The sequence below is a fragment of the Centruroides vittatus genome, unplaced genomic scaffold (genome assembly GCF_030686945.1).
Source record: "Centruroides vittatus isolate TY-2023 unplaced genomic scaffold, ASM3068694v2 contig_487, whole genome shotgun sequence".
Lineage (NCBI taxonomy): Eukaryota > Metazoa > Arthropoda > Arachnida > Scorpiones > Buthidae > Centruroides > Centruroides vittatus.
Window position 1 is genome coordinate 1,783,781 of NW_027122275.1, and position 12,113 is coordinate 1,795,893.

Sequence of the window (12,113 nt, forward strand, 5' to 3'; positions counted from 1 at the left end):
ATCCTGCTGAAATATTAATGTTATAACTTATTGATCGATCCGTGTTACGAATTTTCCACTAATTTTTAAATAAACATCAATTAACAGGAAAGATAATCATAATCATATTTCCTATTATGATGAGACGATGAGAATTTATTGTGTAAAGCGTAATGAGAATACAATTTATTCTGTTAGTTACGTTTTACTACCTAACAATAATTAATCCTGCCATATTTAATTGGGCCATCGCTTATTATCCAATATCAAGCGAATTTCAATATAGTATAGTAAGAAAATGGAAGTTATTTAATAAACTAAAGGCTGCATTCTAGTGACTATTTCAATATACTGTACATAAAAAAACAAGAAAAATATCAAAATTATATTCTGATGAAAAGAATTTACACTTGTAATATTATATAAATAACAGTTTTAAATTAGCGGCTTAAGTTGTTTAAAACGATAAAGAGAAATTTATAATCTAACAAATTTTGAGTAGAATAGATGAATATTCTAAACATGTATGAATAACGTCAAAATTTAATTGTAAAGATAATATCACGAGGAGTAATTAAAAATAAGTAAGATATTAAAATTCAAAAACAAAATTGTTACTCGGTATTACTTGTACTGCACAACGAAAATCGAAGAATAATTTAGACCTGTTGTTTGAGAAATTTGATAGATGGAAGGAAGTTTTAGATTGTTTTTAACAATGCTTTTTATTTATAGTCCGGAAAAGGATTTAAAATAAATTTAAACAGAAAGCAGTAATTTAAAACTCTAAAGCTGATATTTATTCTTACAGACAATAAAGTAAACTTCTTCTTTTTTTAACTTTCTTTTATTTATTTCCTAAAGATAAAGAATTTTTCTATTCAGCAAGTTCTTGAAAATTCTTCTTTTGATTCGATTGTATTTCTATTAGGAATCTCATTGAAAATAAAAAATAAGCATTACTTTTTTCTTAAATTTCCGAAGTTTTTGAATATTAAAAAATAAAATAGGAGATAAGAAGTTGATAAGAATAGTCAAGACATCACTAAAGAAGTTATTCGAATAACATGCGCGTTTTATATTAGTTATTATAATGCTTGGCTCTATTCTGTAGGAAATTATAAGTAGTAGTTATTTTAAAATTATTTCAAATTAATTAGTTAATTTTATTCTTTTACTTTTAATACTTCTCGTTTATTAGAAATTAATTTAAATGTCAGTGATTGTGTTTTTTAATTATCTTCAAAATTTGATACATTGTTTCACGAATTATTATACAATCACTAACTTCGTTTACATATATATATATTTAAATAGCACAAGAACATTAATGTATTTTTTATTTTGAAATTTTTAAACAGTTTAATTGATTTTATTTTATTTATTATACATAATTCAGATACTTTGCCAAAATAAGGCCCACTTAACACGTTTAAAAGTGTAAAAGAACATAAGATGGCGTAACAACAATGATTGAAACATATTTATTAAACCACGTGTAAACAAAGCAGTGATGAGTATTATTTAGTATTAGACTGAAAATACGACTAAAAAATCTTCATATTTGGCCTTTTTAGAGCATTGTCTCAAATAACTCACGATCCACCTTTTATTTGGAAAATTAATAAGTTATTGAATTCAATGGCTTATTAATTTTCGTTGCACATTGGACAAATAAATGCAAATTCATTCTCACTCAGGCTGATAACCAGTGCACCATGCATTATAAATGCATCACGAAGCAATTTTGATTTGTATTAACGAGAGTTTGTATATTGTTGATTTCAGGAACACAATGTCTAAGTCTTTCGTCGATTTGGAGAACTCCAATGTGTGAAAAACGGAGAATTTGTTATACCAACTCCTGTTGCTATGCTTCCGACATCAGTAGCCTTTCTCCATTTTCATAATCGTTCTATTTGTTTTTAAATGGTTTCCTACAGTTTTATAAGGAATTCTAAAACTTCTAGTTATGTTTCTCTGACTATTCCCTTTTTTTCACAGCATCATGGCCTTGGCCATATCTTCAAGTTCCTTATTTTCTTGTAGCAAGCATAGTTAACTCTGCTATAACAGTTTTTCAAATTTAATGTTGTTCTTAATAAAGTCCACCATTATTGCGGTGGGCCTTATTAAGAACGTCCATAGTTCCGTAAATTATACGTGTATATCTTAATCCTCAGTTTAATCTTAATATATCTTAATACTAACGAATAAACACGACCACTCTTTTCCTTAATATCATTCACAGTCCTAATATTTTATAATCCTTCCTAAATATTATAGAAATCATTTTCCAGATGGATATTTTATAACAGTGAGTCAAGACTTACTTTATTATATAGTATCATTTATTCAAAGTTTCAAAAATGTAAGTACAAAAGAATCGTAATAATTTTATCAATTAATTTTATTATTTAGAATAATTTAAATAAATAAACTAATGAAAAACAAACAAAGGTAATCTTATAGTTGAAATAAAATATTTAATTTACTTGATAAAATTCATTTAATCTGCGTAAACTGGAAACTTGAGTATAAATCTTATATCAAATTGAATAAAACAAAGCTTAATATATTTAAATTCAATATGCTTAATAAGACATATAAATGAAGCTGCAGCCATATGGTAAAACGAAAAACAAATAGATTTTAATTAATACGAAATAATCACATTTGGGCTAATTAAAGGGCTTAAAAATAGTTTGTGTTTTGTAAATATCTCAGAAATTAAGTTATTTTGAAAGAATCCATCGCTTTATATACGAAATTAATTATTTTCTAAATGATTTATTGTAATAATAAGTAATTATGAAAAACTAAAAGATGAAATCTTTATTTTACAATCTTTATCTAGTTTGTATTATATTAGACAATAGATTTTATTCGGGTTGTAATTTTCAAATTGCAGACTTATAGATTACCCCTGTCATCCGTCTGTCTGTTTGTCTGTCCTTCGTTAATTCCAAGAATAGAGTTAGAAACCAGACGTGGAAAACCTAGAGGTCGGAGGTCCCAATTAAGTATATACGAACTTCCCGGCTGAACCGGAAGTAACATGATTTTTTTTTAAATTAGAAGATTAATTAAAAATTGCAGCTCGGCATTGTGACAAATATTTTAAGGCTTTAATACTTTAGAATCATTCAAATTTAACTTTCTCTGATGTTTACAATCACTGATATAATATATAAACCGAGTTGATTTGGCTTCTTTTATCTAGTCACTCATAATAATTCAGAAAACTATTTCTCAATTCAATTTACTTTAGATGATTACTGCTGAAAATATTTAATATTATATCATTTTTTCAAAAAATGCTATGAAAGAACAAGATTTGACATTTTATTTAAGAGTTAGACATCCGTAAACATTCTTTTCATACTTTCTGTGTTTTCGCATGAAAGGCGAAAAGAAACGATATAAAAATTCCATTCACGGATTCTACTTGTGAAACTTCTTTCGTTAAATAAATAAATATATATATACGTAGTCTGTAACCATTTCCACGTCAAACTGTACATTTTTCAGTACTTGAATTACAAAGTATATCTGTAAAGTCAGAAATGTGAACCCTTAAGATGATAAATAAATGAATAGTTACGTACTGTAGAATCAATTAAAAACTCTCTTACTTATAACATGCTTAAAATTTATATTTCTTCATAGATCTGATTCATTGCATTTAATAATAAAATATTTGAAATCCGTTCATTCACTTTCACAAATAGTTCCAAAACTTTTATATGGGTCTATATTGTATTCTTCTTTGTTGACATATCATCAACAAGTAATAAATTATAAGCTAGAACTATTAATTTTAGCTAAATTTAAACGAGATGCCCAATTAGTCACTGTATGCATTTATTAAAAACGATCATTTTGATCATCCCTCTAGAAAAATTTACTAATTATTTTCAATCAAATTACTTGTAAAGTAAGACAAATTCAGAAATAAAAATTGACCCATGTATTAAATTTATAGTTCTGAGATCGTTAATAAAATCATAATAAAAATCACGACGATAATTTCGATTTACATTTTGAGAGTCAAATAGCCATTACCATTCAAGAATTATTCATAAAAATTTTCGAAAATTACATGAAAATCGAATAATCATTACTGAATTCTGCATCATCAATTTAATTAATAAATTTTTATACGGTCAAAATTGAGAATGTATTTTTATGAAAATAGCAATGAATATTTTAAAATCATATCCCTGGATTAATTAATGAATCTACTTTCCAAAACTACAAAATTTTTCATTAGAATATATTCTGTATATAAACTACTAATTAACAATATTTATAAACGATATTCATTAATTTTGTGTTGAATATATTCATAACATTTAACGATTTCAATGTACAATTTTTGTAAATATTTGATAATTTTTAATAAACAAAATAGATAATTTTCATTATATTTTTACTATTTTTATAATAATTAACATTTCTTAAAGTATTCTTTTGTTCAATAAGGGAATTAATTATCATTCACCTTGATTAAATTCGATTTTATCGGTGATAATTAACAATCTTAATTTTCTAATTAACAAACTTACTCAACTTTCTTATTAATTTCAAAACATTCTCTATTTAATTAACATAATTAGTATAGAAATATTTCGAGATTTTTTCGTGTATTTAATCAATTTTTTAATAACATTCTTACTGTAATGAAATAGATTCGTCTGTAGATAATACTGAATAGTTCTTTAATCATAATTATCTCTCGCTAGTGATAAATTAACAAAGCATCTTTTAATATTCATTGGATAGACTTTTCATTCAACAGCTTTAATTAACTTTCTTGCATGATTTAATTCAATAAATTTCATTTAAGTTTAAATACGGGTATTGTATATATTTATATACTGTACATATATAGCTTAATATATATTAAGAAACTTTATTTATGAGGACGTAATCTGTATATGAAGTTATATAATTTACGAAAGATGAAAATTAAATTAAATTTGAAACATTTCTTGTGCAGTTCATTACATTGATGTATGCTGATGTTTTAGAAGTGTGGATGTAAAGTGAAAATTCGAAGAAAACTAATTATATAGCCAGGTGATTTAATTTGTTTCAATTATTTAATTAAAACGAATATTTCACAGACTTATATGTTACGATTTTATGTCATGAAATTTATTTATAAGTTAATTATAGCGTCAAAAAGTCTATCTTTATATACTTCTTGTGTACACTATTTCATATCAAATGAATTCTAAAACATATTTGTAACATTTTTATATTTGAAATCGTATATTAAAAATATTTCTATAGTAATAAAAATTTTGCTTATAAACATTTTTAATAGAGTATCTTTATTCAACTTCGTCTATATATATAGTAACTCAAGGCTATCACTATAAACTACCACAGTTTATTTTTAAACCATAGCTTTATAACTACAATCACAAACAATACTCATAAAATTTTACACTCCATAAATTTTCAGTTCTCATTTAGTATTTTGTAGTTAATCTTCTTAAAATTTCTTCGGAAAATGTAATTTTCTTGATACGAATTGATTTATATTGTCATTATAAAATCTCTATTTTTACGATCTGTTTCATCTTTTAAATCTTTGACAGTAACGTTGTTATGACATCTTTTACTGTTAATTTTTCTTATTTTATACAACATATCATTTTTATAGCATTTTTAATGCCGTGAGAAGTCTCTCCTTTTGTTTTTCTGCCTACTAGTACATGTTTTCATCGATTTTTCAATAAAATTTTACTAAAATAGTTACATTTTATATAGCTTTGTTAAAAAAATATTTTGTTAAATCGATGTACTAAATAAAATTTCATAAGAATTTATTTAATTAATATAAAGATATTTCTTTGATGATATTGTAGGGTTTGGAATCGCTAGGCGAGCGATTTCCGCCTGGTTTATTATAACGAACTTTCATAACGAAAAAGCCGTTTAGAATCGGCCGTTAGACGAAGAACCGTTGAGTTTTCAAAGTCGACGACAGACGGATGATTGGCTGGTCGGGAAATGACCGTTGGCGGCCGTTGTGGAAACATTCCAATTTGATTGGCGGACGATTCGAACGTTGGACACTATTTAAGCAGTAGTTTCGGCGGGAACAGGAGTTCGTATGGGGATCGGCTGGGTTCGAATCGGGAGGACCGGATCGGATCGGATTGGAGATCGTCGTTATCGAAGTGCTAACTGTCTCGCTCGTTGAACGCTACGGAAATCTGGGGAAAGTAACTCCAGTAGTTTACTACGAACTTGTTCCTGACTCGGAGGTTTTGTTAATTACAAGTCTGTTTGATCGTAAGGAGTTCTTTCGACGAATTTGTACGGGAATAGTCGGTTGTCGTTGGATTAGTGTTTGTGCATATTTAATTGTGACTCTAATTTGTATTATTTTGTACATTTATATTGTAAATATAAACTTTGTGTTTCGTCAAACCGACTGAGTGGTTATTTTGAACATTACTGATATTATCCATGGTATCCAATGGTAATCCATAACATACTATCCACGGTATTATGGATAATAATCTGAACCAACAAAATTTAAAAAAAAATGAAATATATCGTATAACAAACTTCTTAAACTGGAGTTATGTGTAAAATTAAAAAGTTATAGTTGTTCCAGCAATACGTGTTTATTCATCAAACATTTTCGGCTACTAACATAGCCGAAAACGTTTAAAATTGAACAATTAAATGGATAATTAAAATGTTTGAAACTTTTTCTAGAGATAATATTGTTCTCTGAACCTTTCTTTAAAATTTAATTATAAATTTCTTTTATAATTATAATCGATATTTGAAAATATAATTTTATTCCTTATTTTTAAAAGAAAAAAATCTTTTATGGAAGAATGGATAAAGATAAAATTTGCTAAATATATTTTAATTTGACTGGTAATACCTTGATTTCTCTGTCAATTTTACCAATTTTCAGTTTTCCTTTTATTTTCAAATAACAAGTTTTGTTTTGCATAAAAATTTTAATTTGTGAATAGCACATTGACACAAAAAAAAAGAATATTTCAGTAAAAATAAATCATAATACAGCAATAATGCAGTAACATTCTTTAAACATTTAAACTGATTTGGTTACAATATTCACAGTTTCTATTTTTTATCACATATTTGAAAATATTTGAAAATATTTCTGTAACATTTAAGCATTAACAATGTGAAGTAAATATAGAATAGATCCGTTTTTAGACAAATTTATTCCATTCATTTCAATATTTTTCTTGTTATATTACATAAAATACCATTATATCGATAATAATTGAAATAATAGTTATCATGTATAATCAGAAAATTTGGCAATGCTACTGATGACATGGGATTGCTAAAAATTAAATTTTTCAGCATAAATCATGTTTAGTTTTAGAGTGGAAGTTATAAATAACATAATTTTGTATCGCCTATTTAATAAATAATAATGAAAATAAATGTACTGTATCTTTATAAAAATATAAGCTATAAAAATTTCTTCATCAATTGAAGTCATATAAAGTTTGTCTATTTTTCAAAATAAATCCGAAAATATTTAGGTGTTAATTATATTTTATATTATAAAACTTAAATAAGCTTCAACTAAAATTTAAACTAAAAATTTATATTAGTTGAAGTTAATAATTCAACAAGGTAAAATGTGATAATAAAGATAATAAGAAATAGATTAGTTTTAAAAATATTTTCACCAACAAAAAATTAAGAAATTTTGCAAAGTAACATAAAAATAAAAATATTGATAATAAGCCAATTTTATACTGTATTATTTTTATAAATTTAATTTTTTATAAAAATGAAAAGAAACACAAGTCTCGAAAGAAGAAAATGAAATTCTAATGGCTAAAATTAAGTTGTTGAGAAGAGTTCTAGTTGTAACAAAAATAAATAGATTAGAGGACGAAAAAGCAAGAAAAACATATGGAATTGGAAAAATCTGATTGGGAGAATATTAGGAAAAAAAAAATTAAAGTGACAAGAATATCTTCACAAAGTTTTAAACAAATCACCATACATGAAAATGGAGATAGATGAGTCCAAATGAAAGCTGAAAAAAATATAAATCAAACTTTCAGGGAAGACGTAAAAACATGGAATATCAATAAAAACTAACATTGGCCACAAATTTATTTTCTCACTAGGATTACATTCAAATAGATTGCGTTTCTTTTGTTTTCATATCAATAATCAGCAGATGGAAAAAAAGTGTTGATAATACTATATAAAATATTCAGCTATTAAATAATATTAAAATAATTAAAATATAAACATTCTAAAATATCATTTAAACCTAATTGAATAGATATGATTAAATGAAATTTCATTGTTACGAATTGAATATTACGTGAATAGATGCTATATTTAATAGTGCTTATAGTTTTTGAATAGAAATTTTATAGCAATATCACCTTATAAGTGTTTTGGAGTTAATCCTCGATTCTAATTGAAATTGTAAGAGTTTATATTTAAATACTACGTACTTTCATAGGTCGAATGATAAATTTTAAAGCAGTTAACAATAAAACGCATTTTCTAATAAAATACTAAATAAAGAAGTACAATAATTTTTCTATCATATACGTTATGTCCTTCAATGAAAGTTTCATGAAACTTTAGTTATATTTGGAAAAAATGTGATGATTCCATAAATTGAGTTTATTTATAGGCTATATTTCTCGAAATTCTCATTTGTATTCCAAGAAGAAAAATTTATAAATATTAAATTAGTGGATATAAACTTATAATACAAGTACTATTACAAATATATAAAATATAATTTGAATAGCTATAAACTAAAATCTTTCTCTACATTAATAAACATAAAATTGAAGTATCTTTGAAATTAAACAGACTTTCGAAACTTATGCTCGAAATTGAAACAGAAATCAATCATTCACTTGAAGGTTTTTCTGACATTAACATCAGAAAATATCGGATTCGGAAAAAAATATGTTAATATTTAACTTCAGTAAAGCAATCAAATCAGAAGATAATTTTGACTCTTACGTCGATAGTTAATTCGTAGGGTGTTTTAACTGGATATTACAAGTTCTCTTCAGTGGACAGAGAAATGAAATTAACTTCGAAACAGTATTCATCCGAGAATTTTCGATGCTGCTAATGACAAAACTTCGTGCAGAATACTTCGTCAATAATAAGAAAAGTTGGAAATATCTTAAAATTGTAAAAATTTATTGTATTTTATCTCTCATTTCTTGTAATAAATTCTAGGGGAGTTGCCTAAATCGTATATATCAGTGAAGATTAATTAAAATGTTTGTAATTGGAACAGAATACAATGATATCTGTCAATTTCATGCCTATACTGTATTTTAATATCAGTTATAAAGCAGATACTAGCTCATCCAATAATTAGTCTAATTCACAAAATAACACCTTTTACTTATAGCTGAAATAATTTTATTGAGAAAACTAACGTTTTCGGCTTACTCAATAAGCCATCTTCAGGTTTTAACATTCGAAAAAAGGAACATTATCGTTCCATTAAAAGAATACAATTGTTTGAAAAAATTCAAATCGTTAGTAACGGACAAAAAATAAAAACAAAAAGGAAGAACATGGTAATATAAATAAAGAAATATACAAAAATAAATAAAAACAAAAAAGGAAGAACATGGTAATATAAATTAATTTCATACTATTAAATTCGTACTATTAAATTATTCATACATTTCTTAAATACGCAATAGTACTTTCGCAATACGCGCAGACCCAAGGCTCAGTAATTAAATGGGAGGAAGCGGATATTGTAAAACCCTTGAGCTCCCCAACTTTAGCAAGTACCGCAGAAAAAATTGAAATTTATAAAAGCAAGTTGGAAGAGGCATGCATAAATGCGAGGGACACCGACAGCCTACCAACAGCTTGGAAATTCGTAGTTAAGAAATGTATCACTAACTCGTAGGCTTGTCTTAGCTTGTTTTGGTATCATTCCTCGATAATTGCCATTCTTTTTAAAAAAGTATCACCAGTGGAAACATTTTTATTTTCATTTTTTATTTTTAATTTTTTACTTCTTATTCCCACTGTAACGATTTTATTATATATATATTTATTTATATTACCATGTTCTTCCTTTTTGTTTTTATTTTTTGTCCGTTACTAACGATTTGAATTTTTTCAAACAATTGTATTCTTTTAATGGAACGATAATGTTCCTTTTTTCGAATGTTAAAACCTGAAGATGGCTTATTGAGTAAGCCGAAAACGTTAGTTTTCTCAATAAAATTATCTCAGCTATAAGTAAAAGGTGTTATTTTGTAAATTAGAATAATCGTTTAGATGAGTTTATATATTTTATCACTAGATATTATTTATATTCAGAAATAACAAAAAAGGTCATTTAGATGACGCATTAGGCAACTCACCCCTAATTTTTCTAAGTAAAAATAAAAATTAAAGTTTATTTAAAAGTTTTATTTTTACTAATAGTTTATAAATAATTGATAAATAATTATTTATGAATCTGTGTATATTAATGATATACTTTTAAAATTTTAAAAGAAATTAAATATATGTTACAAATTCTTATAATTACTAAGCATACAATACAGTATATCATTCAGAAGCATGTAAAATCTTAATCTTATTTTATTTTCTTTAAATTTAAGCTATATATATGTAAAGGTCGCTTTTAGCGTCCTAAGTCGAAAAGCCACGCGACAGAGATAATTGGACCCACCTGGCGTTGGGGCCATAAACGGCCGGAACGATCAAAGGAGTAGCGGTTTCGTTTAGGGGTCAATGTGTGTGCTACGTGTCGGTCGGCTTGGGAAAAAATGTAAACAAAGGACGGACGCGAATGTAAGCTACGTCGGCGGGAAATAGGGCGGACGTCTTTGGAAGCTCTCAAAAAAAAGGGAAGGAACTGATTGGTCGCAGGTGGTCGCAGCAGGATCCCTTAAATTGGAAGGGTGGCGGAAAAACGAGGAGAAGGGCAAGAGACTGATAATACGGTAGTCTCAGGCACTTGGACAGCCCGCTGAGCGTAGAGAGAGTGTTCTCCTCTGACAACGATCTCAGGGACGGGTAAATGCGGATACTGGACAGGCCGTATAGTTGAGCCAACTCCGGAAAGGCGACCTGAATTCCCCGAAGTTTAACAGTCCCCAATAGACAAGCCGACGTGAGATACTACATCTTTGTAGCATAGTGTATGTATTGGTGTCGAACATTGTACATCTTGTAAATATTTGTTGTGTAAATAAACTGTATATATTTACTTGTTGAGTGTGGAGGTGTAGCTTTCCTCGAACCATCTTACGGACATTCTCGAGTCACGAAACCCAACTCGAGACGGAACATTCGTAAAGATCGTGACGGATATTAAGGATCTTCACTATATATATATATATTTGCAATTTACACATTAAATAATACGGTACAATCTGATAGTCTGACATATATGACATTGGAACAGGGTCGGATTGAAGAGATTGTCAGATTTTTGGAAGTAAAGTGAATACAATGGTTTATTTAATGGTTTAGTGGAATTAGGGAAAAACATTTGTTCATTTGCATTATATTGGTATATTGTATTAATTAAAAACATTTATGGGTGTACTATAGATTACTCCCTATGGAATTTCAGGACTTTGATTATTTGTAATCTTCTGAAACGTTTAGTAAAATCAAAAACATTGACATGGTAATGAAATTAGACACATTTAAATTACTAACCACATTGATTAATTTGAAGTATTATTTTCATTAGTTATTACGTCTCGCAATACAAATAATTAGAAATGTAAACATTTTAATTAAAATAAGAATGAATTTAAATTACCATTTCATTGATTCAGTTTAAACTAAAATAGTAAATGTACTTAATTTCGTTTATTTGTTTTGATAATTATAATAAGTTGTTTTCATGCTAGAACTAAAAGGAGTTTCAAACACTTACTTGCAGAAATATGTCTTACTTTAGATAAACTGAAGGAAAATGTGGAAACACTTAAATAAACTGTAACGTAAAAATCTTTTCAAAATAATTTCAGTGTTATATTATTTTGTGTACCCGAATATCAATCAAGATAATTAATTTCAGTATTGATAATAAAACTATTACTCGTAAAATTTTTATTTGTAATTTTAATTTA